The 23859-nt window shown below is 36.3% G+C and overlaps 1 pseudogene; it reads left to right on the forward strand.

The window, feature by feature from the left end:
* Nucleotides 1–278: 278 nt before the first annotated feature.
* Nucleotides 279–1477, forward strand: LOC132692480 (ras-related protein Rab-7a pseudogene; annotated as a pseudogene).
* The last annotated feature ends 22382 nt before the right edge of the window (nucleotides 1478–23859 follow it).

Raw genomic sequence — 23859 nt, forward strand, 5'->3', positions numbered from 1 at the left:
AATGTCCATCAACTGATGAATGGATAAAGAAATTGTGGTTTATATACACAATGGAGTACTATGTGGCAATGAGAAAGAATGAAATATGGCCCTTTGTAGCAACGTGGATGGAACTGGAAAGTGTGATGGTAAGTGAAATAAGCCATACAGAGAAAGACAGATACCATATGTTTTCACTCTTAGGTGGATCCTGAGAAACTTAACAGAAACTCATGGGGGAGGGGAAGGAAAAAAAAAAGAGGTTAGAGTGGGAGAGAGCCAAAGCGTAAGAGACTCTTAAAAACTGAGAACAGGTTGAAAGCTTGGGGAGTGCCGAGGAGTCCTCTGGAACCGGAACTTGGACTTCTCTGCCTCTGTCCTCCCTTTCATCTCCTCTTCGGTGGGGGCCCTAGCTACGCGCCAGGCCCAGAGCCCCCAGCAGAGAGGCCGCGTTTGAAGGATGACCTCTAGGAAGGAAGTGTTGCTGAAGGTTATCATCCTGGGAGATTCTGGAGTTGGTAAGACATCACTCATGAACAAGTATGTGAACAAGAAATTCAGTAATCAGTACAAAGCTACAATAGGAGCAGACTTCTGACAAACGAGGTGATGGTGGATGACAGACTAGTTACAATGCAGATCTGGGACACAGCAGGACAGGAACGGTTCCAGTCCCTTGGTGGCCTCTACAGAGGCACAGACTGTGCCTGGTATTTGACGTCACCGCCCCCAACACATTCAACACCCTTGATAGCTGGAGAGATGAGTTTCTCATCCAGGCCAGTCCCCAGGATCCTGAAAACTTCCCCTTCGTGGTGTTGGGAAACAAGATTGACCTCGAAAACAGACAAGTGGCCACAAAGTGGGCACAGGCCTGGTGCTACAGCACTACTATGAGACCAGTGCCAAGGAGGCCATCAACGTGGAGCAGGCGTTCCAGAGGATTGCACGGAATGCACTTAAACAGGAAACAGAGGTGGAGCTGTACAACGAATTCCTCAAACCCATCAAACTGGACAAGAACGACTGGGCCAAGGCCTTGGCGGAAAGCTGCAGTTGCTGAAGGGGCAGTGAGAGCAGAGCATAGAGTCCTTCACAAATAAAGAACACACAGGCCTTCCAACACAAGCCCCCTCTCCTCTTCCAAACAAAACATAAAGTCATCTCTCAAATCCAGCTGCCAAAAGAAACCCCAACAAACATACTCACCCTTACACACACACACACACACACACACACACACACACACTCACACACACCCCTATACCTACACCTGACACAAGCAGACAGACTCCAGCCCAGGCCTGTGATGACTCGATCGGGGTCTGCCCACCCACCACATCAACCCTCATATGGCAGCCAGGACAGGCAAGCTGTAGAAATCGTTCTGGTGTGGAGTCGGCATCGAAAGCTATTCTTTTTGTCCACTGGGGAGAGAGAACTGTTTACAGTTAATCTGTGTCTAATTAGTTATCTGATTTTTTTAACGGTCTTGTGGTCTTTTTACCCCACCCCCACCCCTCCCTCCTGTGAAGGCTACCACTTGGGAAGGCTGGTGCCCCATGCTTCATTACAGGCTCACACCCAGTCTGATCAGACTGAGCTTTGTATGTATCTGTTAATGCTTGTTACTTTTAACTAATCAGATCTTTTTACAGTATCCATTTATTATGTAATGATTCTTAGAAAAGAATCTTATAGTACATGTTAATATATGCAACCAATTAAAAATGTATAAATTAGTGTAAAAAAAACTGAGAACAAACTGAGGGTTGATGGGGGGTGGGAGGGAGAGGAGGGTGGGTGATGGGTATTGAGGAGGGCACCTTTTGGGATAAGCACTGGGTGTTGTATGGAAACCAATTTGACAATAAATTTCATATAATGAAAAAAAGCTTCTTGATTAAGATATTAAGATATTTTGCATAGGAACATATACAGGAACACCTCATAGGAGGTTTACCTGTATGGAATCTATTTCTCAATATCTGTTGCAAAGCTATTTCACAAAACAAAGCCCATGGACTACCTATATTAAAATCATCTGGGACTTTGTTAAAATAGCTAAGTCCTAGTATCCTACCCAGTAAGTTTTAAAATAAAATTTTTGGAGGTGCTGGAGGGCTCAGTCGGTTGAGCCTCTGACTTTGGCTCAGGTCATGATCTCCCAGTTCGTGTGTTCAAGCCCTGCAATGGGTTCTGTGTTGACAGCTCGGAGCCTGGAGCCTGCTTCAGATTCTGTGTCTCCCTCTCTGTCTGCTCCTCCCCCGTTCATGTTCTGTCTGTCTCTCTCTCAAAAATAAGTAAACATTATAAAAAGAGATTTTAAAAAAGAGACTACTGGAAGTTGCACATAATACTTAAAAATATAAAACAAAATGAAATTTCTGGATATAGACTCATGAGATTTCCAAGCACACTAAAATTAAGGAACCCTGCTGAGAAGAATGTATGCCAAGGGTGGGTTTTTATGGATTCTTGGATGCAGAATTTTATCTATACCATTATCTGACGAAAGTAAAGGATACAAAATTCTTAACTCACAGATCCATAGCAGTTTTATACAGAAAAAAACATACGTACATATAAATAAACTGACCAGCAAATTCTTTCAAGTTGCATAAAATAATATTTTAGAAGGCAACAGAAACAGCAGCATTGAGCAAATGGGCAGATACACTAACCCACATAGATCCTGGATTGTCAGGCATGATTGGACTACTTTTATACCAATCTGAAAGTAGTGGTGTAAGATATTCTACTAGTGAGCTAGTCAGGAAGGATAAACTTATATTAGTTTCAGATCCAATTGTTGCAGGACACTATGATGAGAGATTGTCGTGTGTGAAATAAAACAATCCAGGCTTGATCAGGCTAAGGTCCAGGCTTGACATATAGCAATATAGTTCTAACTGGTGAGAGAGGAACACTATCCCTCTGACCATCCTCACTTTAAAGTACCACAGGCTTTTTGTTCTGTTTTAGTTTCTCTGTAAAAACACCTCACCTAAACTGTGTCATATAAAAGCAGTTCTTATAATTGTTCCACAAGTCTTAATTGTTGACCCAAGCAAATTATTTGAAAGAGAAAATAGCTAGCAAATATTCTTTTTTTTTTTTAAGTTTATTTATTATTTACTTTGCAAGAGAGAGTGAGCTAGTGGGGGAGGGGCAGAGAAAGATACAGGGAGAGAGAGAATCCCAAGCAGGCTCCACACTGTCAGCACAGAGTCCAATGTGGGGCTCAAACTCACAAACTGTGAGATCATGACCTGAGCTTAACCAACTGAGCCACCCCTGCACCCCACTAGTAAATATTTTTATAATCAGTGTGCTTATATACCCTAGTTTTCCTGACATAGTCTAATCCTATATTTCTACTGTAGTTATTAATTATATTTCATTCTTAAAAGTGCCTCAGTTTGAACAATAAATTGTATGACATCCAAACTTTAAACACTATTGGTCAGGCGCCTGGGTGGCTCAGTTGGTTGAGCATCCAACCTCAGCTCAAGTCATGATCTCATGGTTTGTGAGTTTGAGCCCCGCGTCAGGTTCTGGGCTGACAGCTCAGAGCCCGGAGCCTGCTTCAGATTCTGTGTCTCCTTCTCTCTCTGCCCCTCCCCCACTTGCGCTCTGTCTCTCTCTATCAAAAATAAATAAATGTAATAAAAAAATATTTAAACAGTATTGGTAAGTGGCATGAGTCCTAGAAAAGTTTTTGGAAAGAAGATGCAATTTTTCGTGGCAAAGTTCTTGGTTTGTATCAAAATTTTGAAATAAAATCATTACATTACTAAATTACCAACACAATTATATTTGGGCAACTATAATCTCCAAGGACATCTGGAAACAATCACAAAAGCAAATAACAGAAAATTTACAATATTCTATCTCAGGCTGGCCATCAACCCCACTCAAAATCATTTGACATGCCCTTTGTCAATGCCCATTCTCAGTCCCCTTGATTGTACAGATTGTATCTGGAGCAGTATATAGACTATTAGTTTAATCAGTAAATTTCTAATTTTTTGTGCCCTTGTTGAAATGAAATTACTTTTTGCCTCAGGTTTTAATTTTAAGGGAAATTTAATAGTGAGGAACAGAAACCAAAATAAAAGAAAAATAATCCCAAGTGAGGGAAGAAACTTCTAGGTAATACTCAGTCCAGTTGCCTTTTCCTGGCTAAGGTTAGCAAGAATTATATAGTCCCTCTCACAGTAATCCAGGGAGATAGTTTTAAAAGTCATTTGCTACTATCTTGAAGATTTCACTTGCAATTCCTGCCAATGCTCAAAAAAAGTCATTCCTTAAGCATTGCAACAGATATATAGATTGAGAGGCAACTTCAATAATTTCTTACAAAAGTGAGATTTGAGACTCTGTCAGGTGAAGTATGGGATTTATGAGCTTCATTTGAAATACACTTCTTTTTGTTAAATGACAGAATCAAAGTTAAATAACTGTTAAACACCGGTTGCTCTTAATGCAACTGTGTATAAATAATTAAAATTAATCATCCATCAATTGTGCAGCATTGGCCTAATAACAATCAAACATTTGTCATCTTCTTTATTTATTGTGAAGATGTCCATTTCAAATTTTACTTTTTAAATACTTTAGCTGAGAAGGGTTTATGCTAAAACATAACACTGAGTATTAATTATTAATGTCCAACCTTCTTATATATAGACAAACAACTATTATTTGTTGAGTCCTTTTAATGGGCTGGGCATTTTTCAAAGTACTTTACTACAGTTTTATCTCAATAATCCTTGAAAACTCTTAAGAAGTAAACATTATTTATATTCTTCACTTTAGAGGCTTTTAAGTTGAGGTACAGAGAGATTAGTTTATTGTCCCAGAACAAGCTCGCTGAATCAGAGCTAGGATTGACATCAGAGCCTATATACCCAAACACTTTTGGGTGTTGCTTTCCATTGACATTTCTATAGCACGTAGTCAGTCAGTTTGTGCTTGCTACTAATTATATACCACCATTTGAATGAATCCATTTTGGCATCTTGTAGCTGTAGTCAAGGAATTATAGATTAGCTAATGGTATTTATGTTAGAAAGAGGATATGTATGATTACTTATGTTGTATTAGCATACTGGTGAAATGAAGAAGACTTTCATCTTTATAAATCAAAGGCATTGCTATAAACCTTTATTCACTGCACCCCATCCCACTCCATCACCATAAATTTCCTGATATTTTTCTTTTAAAGACTTTATATCCTGAACAGAAAAAGACATATAGGATATACCTCCTTGTTATATTAGAAAGCTAAGCACCGGATTTCATCTCAAGAAGAAATTATTTGGAGCAGGGATTCCAAACCTCAAAGGTGAAGAGGACCAAGAATCTAGTGGACAGTATGTTGTTGTAGGCTGATAAATGTAAACATGTATTTTAACTTTTGTGGCCAGGAGATAATAGGGAAGTGTGGCAAATCAGAATATGTATGCCCTTCCTAAAGGCTCAAGGATGATGAAATGCAGGGACAATAGCATGACTATTTCTAGCTGAAAATCAGATATCCAGATTATTATATGAAATTTAATCTTTAAATGTTCATAATAGATTCAGTTTAAATCATTGGCAAGCCAAACAAATAAAACAGTCTGTGGTCCAGATTCAGTGTATTCTCCCAGTTTAGCTTCTGGTCTATGGCACATACATATCTTCCTTAACATATTATGGGGTTACATCCTGATAAATCCACTGCAAATGGAAAATATTATAAATTGAAAATGCATTTAATACACCTAACCCTACTGAACATCACAGCTTAGCCTTGCTTAACTTATACATGCTCAGAACACTTATATTAGCAGTTGGGCAAAATCATCTAACACAAAGCCTATTTTAAAATAAAGTGCTGATTATCTCCTCTAATTTAATTCAATAAATTAAGTAGTTCACTGAAAGTGAAAACAGAATGGCTGCGGGTTGGAAGTGCATCGGTCGTTTACCCTTGTGATGATGTGGCTGCCTGGGAGCTTTGGCTTACCGTCACTGCCTAACATCAGGAGAGTATTGGACCACAATACACTAGTCTGGGAAAATATCAAGATCAAAATTCAAAGTATGGTTTCTACTGAATGCATATTGCTTTAGCACTCTCATAAGGTTGAAAAATTGTAAGTCGAACCATTGTAAGTCAGGGACCATCTGTACCATACAGAGATAGTGAGGAGAATCATTGTACATAGTACATGGTTCTTTTACTGCCCTTGGTCCATACACCCTTCATTCAATGTGCAAGGTAAAAGGTTAATGTTCACTAAACAACACATAATAAATGTCTACTCAAATGAATGTTTCTGAAATAGGGAAATGTTTCTGATATAGGAGGTTCAAAATATAGATATATTTTCTGACTTATGATCCTCAAAATCTAAGTAACAACATGGAAACATAAGGTAACAATTACAGTTCAGTGTGCAGACTTCTTTTATAGCACTTATTAGAGTGGTAGGGGAGCAAGAAGTAAGAAGTAACTATATTTATCAGAAGGCTATATTTTGGGTTTTGATTGAATCATTAGTTTTTAACACAGAGAAGGTGGATAGGAATAGAATTATTGGCTAAAAGAATCAATATGGAATGATATTATGGTTTAAACTACCTGGAATTTCCAGAGCAAGTCATTTATTTTTCAATGAAATTGTGAAACAATCAGAGAGAAATGCCTACGTACCACATTAAATAATATTAGAACCAAACCCAGTTCAGGAGTTTTTAATTGCTAATTTGCTTTAAAATATTAGACATAAACGCTAGTTTCTCTTCCCTTTAAACCTGGGTAATTACCATAAGCCTTTATGAAGGTTATCATGATAAAGTTTAAGAAATTTGATGGTCAGAAAGAGTCTTATTTGATCTAGTTCAAACTCCAGCCAGTGCAGCAATTTCTTCTGTAGTTGATAAAGAGTAGCTATATCTACTAACACAATTCTAATGAAGAAAATCTTTAATTGAATTTTATTCTTAGGTAACTAATTTCTGGAAAGCTTCACATTGCATTGAGTTCAAATCTGCCTTGATCTTAAGGTTTTTCTTCTAGAATAACAGAAAATAAGGCTTAAAAATTTTACATGGCAATTCTTAAAATGTTTAGCTACAGCTATCATTTTTTTTCTTTTCATACTCTATCTGCAGGCTAACTAGCTCCTTCAAATATTATTTATTTATTGTAAGAATTCCATGAATCAGTTGTCTTTACTCAATCCCATTACTCCATGTTGAATCTCCACTTCTCTTATTAATATTTGTGGCATGATCATGAATGGAAAAGGATAAGAAAATGTGAATACATCAGTGCACAATTGTCTTAATGCTGAAAAAAATAACACAAATCATATGCCTTCCATATTAGAGATCTAGAAGATCATTTAAGTATATTAGTCTACATATTTGGTTTAGATTTGGAATGTATTTCTAGAAAATCCAGTTATTTCCATTGCCCTTGTGTCCTATATGTGTTGAGAGTGCTATATGTATGCAAATTTGTATGAAAACAAAAAATATATCTTCTTGAAATCTAGCTATTTAGAGTAGTTCAGGACTAAGTGGGCCAATCTCTTTATTATCCTCTTTGCCATAACATATACTTTATTAAGTCTACTCTCTTTCCTTTTTTAACCTTCCCTTTTTGCAATTCTCCCTTTCCTTCTTTCATTTATTTCTTCTTTCTTTCTTTTTCTGCTTCTGCTTCTGGTTCTTTTCCTTCTTCCTCTTCTTCCCTCCTTCCTTCCTTCCTTTCTTCTTCTTTTTTTTTTTTTTTTTGAATTTCATGCTATCCTTCTTAATCCAAACAAAATGGTACTCCTCAATATTGTATTATCTATTTTCTTATAAGTGACTCTGAGGAAAAGCAATGGGCCAGAGGTATCACATTAAAGTGGAACTTGATAGATTACTTTTGAATAAAATGATGAAACATTTTTTTTAACCTCCCACACATAAACACAACATGGTATTAGCAAGTTTAAAACATGACAACTGTAGAAATATAAACAAATAACAAATAGGGGCCCCTGGGTGGCTCAGTTGGTTGAGCGCCCGACTTTGACTCAGGTCATGATCTCAGGGTCTGTGAGTTCGAGCCCCGCATCAGGCTGTGTGTGACAGCTCAGAGCCTGGAGCCTGCTTCGGATTCTGTGTCTCTCCCTGTCTCTGCCCCTCCCCTGCTCATGCTCTGTCTCTGTCTCTCTCTTTCTGTAAAAAATAAATAAACATTAAAAAAATTAAAAAAAAAAGAAATAACAAATATTTGGTAAAAAAAAATCACCTCTTAATGAAATAGAACTTATGTTTATTGTGGAAAGGACAGCCACCTTAAAAGAAATATAACAAATATTATTGAGAAATAGGGAAAATTTAAGGGAAAAATAGTATCAATAAAGGAAAGAATATGGGTGCTTTAGCACTGTGATAAATGCTAATCCTCTTCCTCACTCAAGTTCAGAACCACTTGAAAGGGAAAAAACAGGTGGATTGAGGTAGATTGTCATGTGGTAGTTCCCAGTGAAAACCAGATCTTTGTATTCATACCTATGTATAATCCCTTCCCACATCAACCTCAGACTTGGCATTGTGGTTTCCCTTGAACTTGCTTTGAGTGCAGCTTACATCAGTGACCTTAGCTAAGTCATATACAGCAGAACTAATAAGCTAAGCCCAGTCACCCACAGAATTATGAGAAAAAATAAATTTTCATTTTAAGCCACTAAATTTTGGGCTGGTTTGCTATATAGCAATAAGTAATGGAAACACTGGTATAGATCAAACGACAGAGCTGTTGGAGAACATAGCTTAGGTATATAGCCTAACGGGCTTCCTCAAACTGAACCCCAGAATTAGATACTCTTATACCCACCCATTCATGGAAATTGCCTTACAAATGAAAGTCCTTTCCCATAGGTACTAAATTTGTCTTGTGTAAAATTTGCAGCATGAAAGAGCAGAACTGAATATACCCTGTGCAGGCAGGAACATTTCAAAAAGAAACAGAAGAGGTATTTGGTCATGCAAATGCAATGTTATCTAACTTATTAAGGTAACTCACTCCTTTACCACAGAGGATTCAGGGAACAGAGAGTAATGAAGGAAATAGAAACAAACACAACATCATGTTTATTGTCTCTACATTTGAAAACATTGAGTAGGTGAAAAGGACATTCCTTATCCTCACCCCCACCATCCTCACCCCCAACAGATGCTATATTTTCTCCCGATACTTTGTTAAGAGACCTCATCTTACAACCTTCTGGTGAAATTTTATGATCTCTATGTTTTAGGATGTGTCTTATATATGTTGTTTCTCCCTCAGGATTCAACTTAGTGTCTGACATATGGTAGACATGTTGAACTGAATGAATAAAAGCACACAACGTATCTTATGTGTGTATATATATACATATATATATGTATATATATATATGTATATATATACCTTGAATTCACGCAGAATTGTTTTAAGTATAAAGAAAACTATTGTGAATTTTAATGTATTTTAGCTTGTATAGATGATTTAACCCAAAAATGCATATTAAGTGTTTATTATTTCTGCTTAAGTCCTGGATAAATTTATTTTTAAAATTACCTCCAACCTCTGTGCTCCATGATGGGCTGAGCTGGATTTAATTACTATTAATTACTGTTATTATTTCCTGATGTTCCTTATCAGAATATTTCATTTTTATGCCAATTAGAGTATAATTATTAGGATAATGGACTCTACAAAAAAACCAATTATGCAATGAGACTAGATGGGATTTATCTCTAGTAATTGAGTTTCACAATTTAAGATCAAAATAAGTGAATCAAAATGAAAATGTAGAACCATTAATCCCCCAGGCATCAACAATAAGGTTGAATTCGCTCTTCCACCCCAAATTAAGCTGATATTTTACAATGTCATGTCTTGATATACAGGCCCAGTTTGGCATGAATAGAACTATATTCACCCAGTTATAATTCAGCCCCAGGCCACACATCTTCCATAAACCTTTTTTTTTTTTAAATCAGAGGTTTACTTTGATCCAGAACAATCACATAAATACGTGGTACGTTTTCAGTTATGAAGTTCACTTGGAATCTAATACCTTTGAAAGACCTGTAATGCAGAGTATGCATTTCCCTTTCAAGTAGTATAGAATGGAGAGCCACTCACTTGGTATTAGGATGTGGCTCTGGGAATGTCCCACTGCCTAATCTTCAAAAATGATGATAAAAGCCTGAATTGTAGAGATGCGTTGTTTTAGATAAATTCTCTCTAAAATACCTGATACAGCAACACTTTAAACTGTGTATATTTGAAAAGGACCTGATATTAAGTTTCATAACAGGAAGAAGAGAACATAAGGACAAAGCATGACTGGGAGCACAATAGAAATAGACAATATCTAAAGGGAATACACACACACACACGCACACACACATACATATATATATATATATATATATATATATATATATATATATATGAGAGAGAGAGAGCAGTTATTTTATACACACATGTGCACACACATCCCCATATGTTTCTTTAAAGAACAGATTTTGGATGGAGACTGGTTCTAGAGAAACAGAATCTTAAGAATGTGTTTTCTAAATTAGCTCTGAGTTTTTTGGAATTGGTTCTCTAATCAGTTTTAGAGGTACCAATGACTATTTCCAAAAGCAAAGAGAGCATGGGTTGTTCATTGTATGCTATGGAATAGAGATAGGCAAAATATCACTTCTGACTACTCCTAATCAAGTACTTATAAGAAAGAAGGTTCTGAGTATTTAACCAAATACTTGTTAAGATAAGACATTTTTATCAAACATACAACTATAATGAAATTGGCAGCTTGCTCAAGGCCTCCAATTTCCTACTCAGGCATCATATAAATGACCTAAAAGTTTCTATGTCTTCTCTGAAAAACAAAAACAAAAATATCTTATCTCCTGTATTCTCAGAGGTGAGGTTGCTAAAACTTAAATCTAGAGTCTCAAACTTCAAGTGGCTGAATTACCAGTGAAAATTGAATTTCTGACCTTATAGGGTGTCTACTATTAGAGTGAGGAAATTGACTGGATTGAAATGGGAACATATGGGAATATTTTTTAATTTTTTAAAATATTTTTATTTATTTTTTGAAAGAAAGAGAGGGCATGAGCAGGGGAGGGGCAGAGAGAGAGGAAGACACAGAATCCAAAGCAGTTTCCAGGCTCTGTCAGCACAGAGCCAGCCGTGGGGCTCGAACTTGTGAACCATGAGATTATGACTTGAGCCAAAATTAGATGCTTAACTGACTGAGCCACACAGGCACCCCCATATGTGAATATATTGACGAAGCTGGGAACATTGAACCCTCAAATTCTTTAGTTCTTTTTTAGAAACAGCTGCTGTCTCACCACCCTTGTCTGAGGAAGTTAACCATGCTTTGCCTGAGGAACCTGTAATGGCTTTCACTGAGGTAATTTCCTTGTAAGATCCTCTTGATTTTTATCAGAACCCATTTTCAGACTTCTCATTGCTTCTAGAACTATAAATACACTCAATCCCAGCAGGCCCTCAAAATGAAGTAAATGTAGGAAACATGAAGAGGTGTACTACATTCCCAAAGAAATGCATGATTTTTCCAACATATATACAGAGGCAGAAGTCTGGGGGATTTCTATGGGAATGGATAATAAGAATACAGGGGCGCCTGGGTGGCTTGGTCGGTTAAGCGTCCGACTTCAGCTCAGGTCATGATCTCACGGTCCGTGAGTTCGAGCCCCGCATCGGGCTCTGTGCTGACAGCTCAGAGCCTGGAGCCTGCTTCTGATTCTGTGTCTCCCTCTCTCTCTGACCCTCCCCCGCTCATGCTCTGTCTCTCTCTGTCTCAAAAATAAATAAACGTTAAAAAAAAAAAAAAAATTAAAAGAATACAGGATAATGGTGGAAGAAACATAAAGTTAGATCAGATTGAAATTATTGATATTAGCCCATTGAACAGAGATTCTGGATTCAATGTTTAGCTTAGGTGTAGAGGAAGGGATCCAAAGGCTTAAGGGGACTGGCAAGTTAGAGTGCATTTATCATATCACTCACCATGGCAAAAAACAAGGGAGGGTCCCAGAAACAGACCTTTTACTATAACTGTGAGGCATAAACTTGAGAGAAAAGCCTTAATATGCTTGAAGAGCTGTCTGGTTGATCACCTCTGTAGTTCAGAAATTACAGTGGAAATTGCTGCCACTGAACCGAGATCCTTAAATGCAATGGGGATAATTGGATCCTTGGGTGGCAGGGGTCACATAGTGGCACATAATCACCAGGGTGAACATGGTTACTAACAGAGTCAAAACAATAATCAGAAGAGCCTGAATCACTAGACCTATGGCATTGGCTAGTTGATCATGTCCTTAGAAGTGAAAGAGTTGAGTAGTCTACTAAATTCATGTAGTCTCTATAAGTGGAAGAGTTCTAGGTCAAGTGAACAGAAGTATAACTTGAATCATAAAAAAACAGAGAATCACAACCCCTCAGTCAATTCCTCGACTGTAACTAGTTTACAGACCCACCCACTTAAATAAGGAGGCGGGAAGGGATACTTAAAGAGGACGCCACTGCACTGCCAAAATTTCAAATGGTCAAATTTTCCCCAGACTTCCCCACAGGGACGTGCATCCTTTTACCAGGATGCCTGTGCCTTGAGGAAGAGGAAATAATCATACTTTCCAGGAATTATTGGGCACTTGTTCTGAACTGACACTAATGCCAGGAGACCCAAAATGTTACTATGATCCACCAGTCAAACTAGGGCTTATCGAAGTCAAGTGATCAATGTAATTTTAGCTCAGATCCATCTTAGAGGGGGTCCAGTGGGTTCTCAAGTCCTGTTGTTGTTTTCCCTGCTCTGGAATACATACTCGAAATAGACATAAAAACAGCTGGCAGAATCCCCACAGAGGTCCCCCAATCTGTGGAGGGAGGGCAATTATGGTAGGAAAGTTCAAGTAGAAGCTACTAATCGCTTTACCTAGGAAAATAGTAAACCGAAAGCAATACCACATGCCTGGAGGGCTTGTAGAGATAAAATGCCACTATCAGGAGCTTGAAGGATGTGGAGTGGTAATTCCTACCACATCCCTATTCAGCTTGTCTATTTGGCCTGTGCAGCAAAAAGATAGATCTTTGAGAATGACAGTGGATTATTACATAAACATAACCATGTGGTGAGTCTAATTGCAGGTGCTGTGCCAGATGTGGTTGCCTTGCTTGAGAAAATTAACACATACCCTGGTGCCTGGTATATAGCAATTGATCTGACAAATGCTTTTATCTTGATACCTGTCAGTGAAACCACCAGAAGCAGTTTGCTTTCAGCTGGAAAGACTAGCAATACACCTTCACTGTCCTACCTCAGGGGTATATCAACTCTCTAGCCTTATATTATAATTCAGTTCACAGGAAACTTAATTGCCTTTCCTTTCCACAAGATATCACAATGATATCTACATTGATCACAAGATATCACAATGATGTCTGCATCGATCATATTATGCCAATTGGACCTAGTGAGCAAGAAGTAGAAACTACTCTATATTTATTGGTAGGACATTTGCATGTTAGAGGATGCAGAAAAAATCTGAAAAAAAATTCAGGGGACTTCCATCCCAGTGAAATTCCCAGGGTTTCTGTAGTATGGGGCATGTTGAGATATCCCTTCTAAGGTGAGGTATAAGTTGTTGCATCTGGTCCCTCTTACAACCAAAAGAAAAGCACAGTGCCTAGGGGACATCTGTAGATTTTGGTGACAATGTATTCCTCATTTGGTTGTCCTACTCAGGGTACCCAGTGACTCAAATAGCTGTTCATTTTCAGTAGGGCTTAGAACAAGAGAAGGTTCTGCACTAGGTCCAGTCCACTGTGAAAGCTGCTTTGCCACTTTGGCCATATTATTCAGCAGACTCAATGGTGCTTGAAGTGTCAATGACAGAAAGAGATGCTGTTTTTCACCTATGTAGGGTCTTATATGTGAATCATAGTGCAGACCCTTAGGATTTTGGAGCAAAGTCCTGCCATCCTCCAAAGATAGCTACTTTCCTTTTAAGAAACACCCTTTGACTTGTTAGAGGGCCTTAGTAGTGACTAAATATTTAGCCATGGGCCCCAGAATTATTGTGCAAACCAAGCTGCTCATCATGAACTGGGTGTTTCTGACCTACCAAGCCAGAGAATTGGGCATGCACAACAGCACTCCATCATCAAATGGAAGTGGTATATGCATGATCAGACTCAACGAGGTCCTGAAGAAACAGATTAGTTTACTGGGAGGATTTATTTTTTTAAATGTTTATTTTTGAGAGAGAGAGAAATAAAGGGAGAGAGTTGGGGGAGAGGCAGAGAGAGAGAGGGCGACAGAGAATCCAAAGCAGATTTGCATGCAAGACGGGGGCTAGAACTCATGAACCACAAGATTATTATGCGAGCCTAACCTGAAACAAAATGAGATACCCACTAAGCAACCTAGGTGCCCCAAGAAGAAGGTAACGGAAGATTTCTGTTCACCAGTCTTTGATGGATGTCTGAGAAGTTTGCTGTAGGGCCTCACTTATCCACTTTTATGTGATGCCTGTATCCTGTACCAAGCAATGTGTAACTAGGCCTGTTCTCTCTTTCTGAGTTAACCAATCGCATAAAACTCTTTAATAAAACCATAGACACAGGATAGGAGAGGGAGGGGAATATAGCAGGGGTGACCCATGAGGAAATGGCCCAAATAACCAGGGATCTCACTCCTTCCATGAAGGACAATGGTGACCAGAAATCCTCTCAGTGGGAAGGACTTCAAGTGGCACATCTGGTTATTTATTTTGCTCCGAACAAGAAATAGCCAGAGGTCGATTGTATACCAACTCGAATGATGTTGCCAGTGGTTTGGTTGGGTGGTGATGTCCTTATGCCGAAGACTGGGCTGTTCAAGTCTTCCAGTTGCTAAGCAAGAATAGCGGCAGACCAAGGCAAAAGCCAAAAGAAAAAAAATGACCAAAACAGTAAAAAAAAAAAAAAAAAAAAAAAAAAAAAAAAAAAAAAACAGCAATGGAGCATCTCTAATTGTTATTATAAACATATGTTAGATACTAAATATACACTAAAGACTTCTCTAATTCCTTTTCTTGCATGAACTCAATACATTCTCACAGTTCTATGAGTTAGGCCATCATTGCGTCTTCTGAAACAGCAGGTCTGTCTATTGTTTTTAATTATAGGAAGACAGGTCTCATAAATCATCTGTTTTCCTCACAGATGGGTGAAACTTGCTTACATATCAAAATGTTTTATGCTTTCTTCCACCATCCTGCCTCCAAATCACATATTACAAATGTTCGCATGGTAGAAAGACCAACTAATCATGTTGTGGCCCCATACTCCATCAAAACTCACTCAGAATCAAAGGGAAGAAGGGAAGGAGGACTGTGATGACGTCTGCAGTGATTATATTTCTTTTTTTTTTTCTCCTTCTGTAAATAAAGTACCATATTTGTAGCTTAGCTTTGATGATCGGTGATCAACGATTATCCACTTGCTTTAACATTAACTGCAATTAATTGTTAGCAGAAAGTTTATGATTCTCTGTAGAGTAACCAAAATGAAAGAGACAGGGAGAGAGAGAGAGAGAGAGAGAGAGAGAGAGACTGATTTAGGAAGATATGGTTAACATTTGAAAAATGGATTTCCTTATGTCTTTTTGGCAGAAATTGAAACTAACTCAATAAAAACGGACTTTGTTCTGAGGTACTATCATCTTCCAAGAATTATATATTAAATGATTTTAGGATTTTTTTGGGTTATACATAATACATTTTCTGGAGAATAAATGTATAGCCTATATATTCATCTTTAGTAGGGACAATTGTGTAAATTTAACTTTTTAAAATTAAAATTTAGGAAGAGGGAGAAGAATATTCCTATGACTAATACACTCTTTCATGACATTCTGGCATGATGAAATGCCTGGATACACACATAGTTCTTCCATCTATGGACCGGCTTTCTTCAAAGGGAATACAAATTCAAATGCCATAATTTTCATATATATTTAAATTAGAAAGTGAGTTTTTACCATTCTCTATAAAAAGGAAAACTGCATTTTGTGATAGTCACTTTGTGCAGATAATCATATCTCAGGATTTCATTTTCAATTGCCTCCAAAGATTACCATATGAAGTGATAAGAATTTATTGAATTTCATTATCTATAGTACCCAACTATACTTAAAAAACTCTGTACTTTTGAATTTTTGAATAACCCATTTAACCATTTTTAAATTTTTTATTTGCTATGTGCCAGAGTTAAAAAATAAGATATACAATTTCTTTCCTCAAGAAGCTCATAAATGTAAAAAATCCATTCTACTCTATACTATACATATATTTTTTTTCATTCAAAATCTCAAATTTCAGGTCAGAGGTCATGTATTTTTTCATTCAAATTCTCAAATTTCAGGTCATAAAACTTTATGTGGTTAAGGCGGGAACCAACTAGAATATCCAACCTAAAATGTACTAGAATTAATATTGAATACTTAAAGTCAAATATAGTTCTGGGAGTCTTTGTTGGAACAGAACTGTTTCAAGAGAGCACAATGAGTTCTCTCAGGTGACTCACATTATGCATTATTTACTTAAAGACCCGAAAGGAATAAACATAGACTTAATCCCATCTAATGATGTAGGATTTTACTAAGACACCTTCTTAGGCATATATATAAGATTGAAATTACCCATGTTAGTGAACAGGTAATATGACATTTTGCTCAATAAAGATGATCAAAATTAAAAATCTGTTGATATGTCATCCACTTGAATGATCTAACATCAGTGATGTAGTTTGATTTATTAAGAATAATTAGTTGTTTTTTTTTTTCCTGAAGAATATGCAATTATTTCATGTGCCATTGATAATACAAATGAGAATCTGAACTATCATTCAGTGAGTAATTGGGTCCCAGACTAAGCACTATACATGAATGATTTCTTTTAACCCTTGCAACTACACCATGAGGTAGGCATATGCTATAAATATTTTCTTTGTTGAGATCAGATAAACTAAGTTCAGCAAAGTTAATTACCTACCTATGTCTAGGTCATAGAGTTGCAGTACTGGGATAAATATCAGAGTTGGCACTGTACTCCTATAATATATTTGCTTTATAAACACCAAGAAAGTATGTAGAAGCCTAGGCATTCCTCTGTCGTTGTAGCAGTGGAGTGTATTGATTAAGATTTCAGGTTTGGAAGACAGATTTCCTGGATTCCAACCCCAGCTGCCATACTTAACAGTGTTATTTTGGGCGAATTACTAAAATATTCTACACTTCACTTTCTTCCCTAATATATGGGAATAACACAGTACGTACCTCATAGGTTGGAGATGATGATTTATTAAGTAGAGTATTAGACATGTAATAAGCAATAAGGAAATATTAGCTATTGTGATTTTGTGTAGAAAGAAGAAATATGAAAATATATAGAAATAGTTCATATAGAAACGGGAATAGAATGAAAAGTAACAGAAGTACCTACAGGGAGAGTAAAAGTGAGACTTTTGATTATAAATTTTTATCTAGTTTGACTATACATCATTAAGTCCTTGGTGAATGTATTGCCCTGATATTATTAAATCTATTTTTTCTCTTTCAGACACCATGATATATTTTCCCTAATCTAGACAAACATTAACTATTGAGTTTTATGTACATTTATTTTTAATAAACATTTTTAATAGAGAGGTAAATGGTTGGATCATGTGATACATACAGTTCTAAACAAAAAATAATAAAGTGTAGAAAAAAATTGGTCTAATACAACAAAACTGGAAAAAGATAAGACATTTGTAGTTCATCAAAAGTTCAGTAATAGCTAGGAAATCATATGATTAAGTAAAAATGTCCAAACCACTACAATCAGTAGAAGGTATTAAAAAGGAATTTTGTGAGTATGATCAGAGAAAATATAACTACTGTACTATGGTATTTAACATTCATATCTAATATATTATTATAATGTTTTAGCCAGTCCTTCCCATTAGGTTATTTTATTCAAAGACTGTAAGAAATTTTCAATGGCGTTGAGAATGTCAAACTAACTTAAGCGATAGCTAAATTCTTCTGTAAAGTAAGATCTTGACTTTTCCTGAGAATTAAGAAACCTGAATTAGATGACTAAATAATAAGCAAATAAAAACAATAAGATTCAATGCCTTTGAAAAAGGAAAGCTAAAGAATGAAGAAGTAGCTAAAATCAATCTCAACTGCTTCGATATGTGTCTGCATGTGTAAGAAAATATAAAATGCTGACAAATTCTCCCTGTCTTAAAGGAACAAATCAAGTAAATCAACTTAAAGGAAGAGAGATTTTAGTTAGACACAGAATAACAAAATAAAACATGTTTTTGACTATCATGATAATAAGACATTGTCCCTATAAGTCTTTGAGACGGCCAACATCCAAACCTACAAATTTAATCAACATAGCTTAGTCACCAACAAGCTTCAGAAGTACAGGTTAGGTCATATGATTTTCAGGGTTTTTACTGATTCGGCTCGTCTGTGGTCCTGAATATCAAAAGTAAATAGCAAGTCACTGTAGTATTCTAACAATTTATCCTGTCACACACACTTGCATGCGCACACACACACACACACACACACCTGCTGTATAAGGCTACATTTTATACACATTTTTCCTAATGTCACCATCTTTCCAATTAATTTGAGGCATTTGTTATGCATATATTATTTGACAATAAAAGACAAAATATCATTACAGAAATCAAATTTGAGAATTAGAATTTTTATTTTCACCATTTATAAGTAGTTAATTTTTTTGCATACAACTAGTTTTAAGGAACAAAATTATTGATTTGATTTTAAAGCTTATTATAATTCCTCAACCAAAAATGAAATTCTAGCATTCAACTTTATCATGTTCCAACAACTCTCAATGCCAAATATATTCTCTAATATTTGTTTCTTGGTATGATTAGCATTGCTAAATTAAACACCTCTGTTTTGAAACAACATCTTCTAGACCCAACTTAACTTTATTTTGAATGAATGATGTCTTAAAATGTTTAAATTCTAAATGCCACCTTCTTTATATGGAGTTTCTGAGGCCTCAAATCATCTTAAATGAACTCTCTGGTATACATTCTTACTTTAGTTTTAAAAAATTCTGCAAATCAAAATGAACACTTATGAGCTTTACTCTCCAATCAAATGAGAGATAATAATGAGCCCCTGAGCACTCTTATAGATATAAAAATCATTCATAGTCTTCTTTCCTCATTCTCAACAAATCCAGACAGAGCTCTGAAAGCCAAATGATCATGTTACTCCTATATTTAGTTTTCTTCTATTTCTGCCATACCTCTACTTGCTAGTAGCAATTACTGGCAAGAAAATAAAACTATTAAAATGATATTCCTGTCAAAACAGTTTCAGAAAATTGCTACAGAACAATGCAGCAATCTTTCAGATTTACCCACTTCCTCCACATTCTCGTTCCCCAAATGATGTGCCAACAATTGTATTTTAGTAAATACATCATAAGACCAACAATAAACCTATTAGGATACATGGCATACAATGTGGACTTTTTTTTTTCTGAAATGATGTTTGACGTCCTAATTTTGCTTGCGAGGGAAAAAAAAAAGAAACAGAAACCAAGAATAACTGATTAAAAAGTCTAATTTCTTCCTCCAAGCTACAATATATTATTTGCTCTGATTTATTCTTATCCATCTAATCACAGGAAAACTGATTTTATAAAATGTATGCTTTTTATGAGTATTCCTGCTTTACCAAAAGTTGTTCCCCTTGTTGATCGTACTGCCACGTTTTACAGACCCAAGAGACACATTCTGCACTGTGTTTTAGAGCATGCAGTGCACATTCTGCTTAAAAGGATAAAGATTAATTGTGATAGATAAGTGATTTTACTCTAAATGGAATGCTATTGTTGTGCTGACGGTACCATATGTTCTCATTAGTCAAAATTCTCAACTGCCAAGTATATAAATGCATTAAGTTTTGGAAAGCAATATTTGGGTAAGTTTTTGTGACATGACAAACACAGGTGCTGCACACAGTGACCTTATCCATTACAACAAATAGAAAGGCTATAAAAATTAGAACAATGAAAATAATAGCTTAACTCAAATGAAACAGGTAGCCTCAAGTACTAAGTGAAGGGATCTCATTACCCCAAAGTTCTAAGACAAAGGACAACAATGACTTTGTGGTATCCTATGAGAGATGCAGGCCAAGATAGAATGTAGGAGGAGGGATCTAGATACCCGATGCTGACTGAAAAAGGTAAAACTTGCTATTGAGCCCACATGAGTGGCACCATCAAAAACCACACAACATAGTGGTCCCCTAACTCAGGATTCAAAACAAAGAACACTTCTCCCATCAGCGTAGACCAAATGTAAGGAAGCTTGCAGTATGACTGATTGGAATTTCAGATGAGAAGTAATTTTTAGGAAGTCAAGGCCCCCATCAGGCCCCATATATGGGCTGAAATCCAAACTTTCATGGATATTTCCAGTAAGAAGGGTTTGAGGGAAGTTGGAAGTTCACCTCTAGGAGAAAAACTAAGTAGCATTTGTTACATGTGTGCTTTGGAATAGAGTCTTAGAAAGAAAAACTAGTTTGTACAGGGCAATGTGGATAGATGCTAAAATATACTTTAAGTGAAAAGGTCGAGAAACAAAGACACTTATAAGATGATACAATTTATAAACATAAGAACTCATATATTCAAAATGTTACATATAGATCTTATAAAGGTGAGTTCATAGCAAAGGATGTGTATCAAATCTATTAACATGACTGCTTATGGTGAGGAAAAAATGTGAGTTTGGATTTATAACGTTGGAGGGAATAAAATAATCAAAATGGTCTCCTAATAAATGAGGGGCCAATTAAAAGACTATGCTATGATAGAAGGCAATGAATAACTCAATTCCATAAAGTTAGGGCCTATTAAATAATACAAGAAAACAAAACATAAACCTCTCAATATTTAGGGAGTAAGAATGAATAATGTGGCAATTATAAATAGATACATTACATAATTTAAACAATTAAATTATAAATTTATTGTTATTTATTATTAATGTATAGTATATAATGTAAAATAATATATATGTTTACTTAATTAAAGAACAACTAAAACACAATCAGGCTTGTGGGTTCTACCTAAGAGCGAATAGAGGCGTCCTACTTCTTCCATGACAGCACGAAGACCCATTCTTCTCCACAAAACTGGTGAAATTTATTTTATAAAATACACATTTACAGTTTCTGAAAACGGTCCCAAGGGCACACAGCAAATGAAGAAACAAGGAAATCTAATAAAACTCTTTAATGAAATCAAGCATCTGTGTCCTTTGAACCAAGATGTGCTCTCTGCTTCCGTGCTCCAGCTCAGTGGGATGGAAACTCTGCTGCCGTTGGTGCTACCAAAACTACAAGAGTCCTTCCCCATCCCAGCTTCGAGGTGGGGGGCGCTCCTCCTGGGGGGAGCAGGGTGTCAGCATTTCTCATCCTGTCCCCAGCCACCTGCTGCTGAAACTAAGTTGCAGGTGAGAGAGACTAGGAGGTGAGGGCTCCTTTTCACCCACTTATTCATATGAACATACTGGGTCCACTTTAAAAGGTTATAAAGGTCCATGACGTGATTACACCACAGTGAAAGTGTTCTTGTTTTGGTGGACGTTTGGGAAATTTCCACCATGTTGCTATCGCGGGAACTGTTTCATTTAACGGTCAGTTACGTGACTCCTTCGCACGTGGGGATGAGATTCTCTGGGGTTTCTACCTATGTGTGGAATTCCTAGAGTGTTGAACATATGCATGCTAAATTTTACCATGTATGACCAGTTTCTCTCAAGATGTACCCATTTACATTCCATCCAGTAGATTGTAAGAGTTTTCAGTGGGTGAAAAATCAATGAGTCACTTTAAACAATGTGTTTGGACTCCACAGAATTAATATTTGAGTCAGTTTTATTAATTTATAATTTTCAGGATATAAAACCCATACTTCTCAAACAAAACTAGGAATTTATAGATTATACACACATATATATAATATGTTATATATTATATAAATCACTGTAGATAGATATCAAAAGATGAAAATAAAAACTTTATATAGTTTATAGATTCATACATTTGTCATACAGCTATACAAAATGTATGAGAATAAGAAACAAAGAACTTCAGATAATGATTTCCTTTGTGTAAAGCAGTGTAGAATGGAATTGGCAGATATGCATTGGGCTCCCACTCTATCTCAGATGTTTTCTTTCTTAAGAACAAAATTAGAGAAAAGTCATCATCATAATTAATGAAATTCTAAATGAGTAGGAACCAGAAAGCTAGATTTAGTTTTAATTTAATGAACATTGTTTTTCTTTCATATATGTTTAACATTCACAGTGAATTGTAAAGGGATATTGAGGCAATACCCAGAATGAGAAAATGGCATAGTTGTTCTTCACCCACTGCTTAACATATTTATTTAAAAAATGCTTAAATATGGGGCGCCTGGGTGGCTCAGTCGGTTAAGCTGCTGACTTCGGCTCAGGTCATGATCTCGCGGTCCGTGCGTTGGGGCCCCGCGTCGGGCTCTGTGCTGACAGCTCAGAGCCTGGAGCCTGTTTCAGATTCTGTGTCTCCCTCTCTCTGACCCTCCCCTGTTCATGCTCTGTCTCTCCCTGTCTCAAAAATAAATAAAAAATGAAAAATAAATAAATAAATAAATAAATAATGCTTAAATAGACATCTAATTGTAATTAAAGTGAATGAATACAAATCATGAAATGATGACAGAGTTGTAAATACTGACAATGGCAAAGCGTCTATGGGTCAATTGATCTCCACAGTGATTTCAAAAATGCCAGTCTAGTGTGAATATTAAGTGTATATTTTGGATATTGCATAGCAACTGCTATGTCAACAATGTCCTCTTCCCAGCCTCCTCCTATCTAGCATACTTCTTTAGCAACAGACCAGAATACATGGAATTCACCAAAAATCTCAAGAATAAAAAATCACTAGAATTCACAGGACTAACAGACTAGAATAACAGAGGACAAGGTGATAATGAGTGTAGATTTGAGTGGGGTGACAAAGCAGGAATGGAGTCTTTCTCTTGTGACATTGAAGCTCTCAGGTAGACCCAGGGATCTGCTTTGTGCATAAGAACACTGAAGTACGTTAATTAGGATTTTGACTGACAGAGGATGTAAGGAAAGCAGCTATGAGATGCTTGCTCTAAGATCACTTTTCGTGGTTGGTATGATATTGTTCCTAATAGGATTAAAGTATATCTCTATGCTCCAATCAAGATATGGATTATAAAGAAAAAAATTCTAGGTACCTTTATTATGTTTCCTTATACAGTATTTTTGTTTCATTGCATTTACTAGTTAGACTGAAGTGAAAATAATCAATCGGACATGCTATTGTTGTTTAGAAACATCCTAGATTGTTGTCCTATTTTTTTTAAGTCAGCTTATGTTCAAAACCTAACATTACATATTTATTTTAGGCAAATGATTGCTTGAATGGATTCTGAAATTTAATACACTCTCATTCTAATAAGAAGAGATTCAGTGATTGCTAAAACAAACTATCTCATCCCAGATTTTGCTCCAACATATAGTGAATTCAGTGCTCAGTTATCATGATCCAGTCTCTGTTAAGGACAAGAATTTGAACAAGCTGGTGTGACCCATGAGGATTAAATGTATGCATTTTTTAATTTTACCAAACACTCCACTGTATGGACATACTTTATACTTGTTACTTTAAAAAGCAA

The sequence above is a fragment of the Panthera onca genome, chromosome B1 (genome assembly GCF_046562875.1).
Source record: "Panthera onca isolate mPanOnc1 chromosome B1, mPanOnc1 haplotype 2, whole genome shotgun sequence".
In the NCBI taxonomy this organism is placed as follows: Eukaryota; Metazoa; Chordata; class Mammalia; order Carnivora; family Felidae; genus Panthera; species Panthera onca.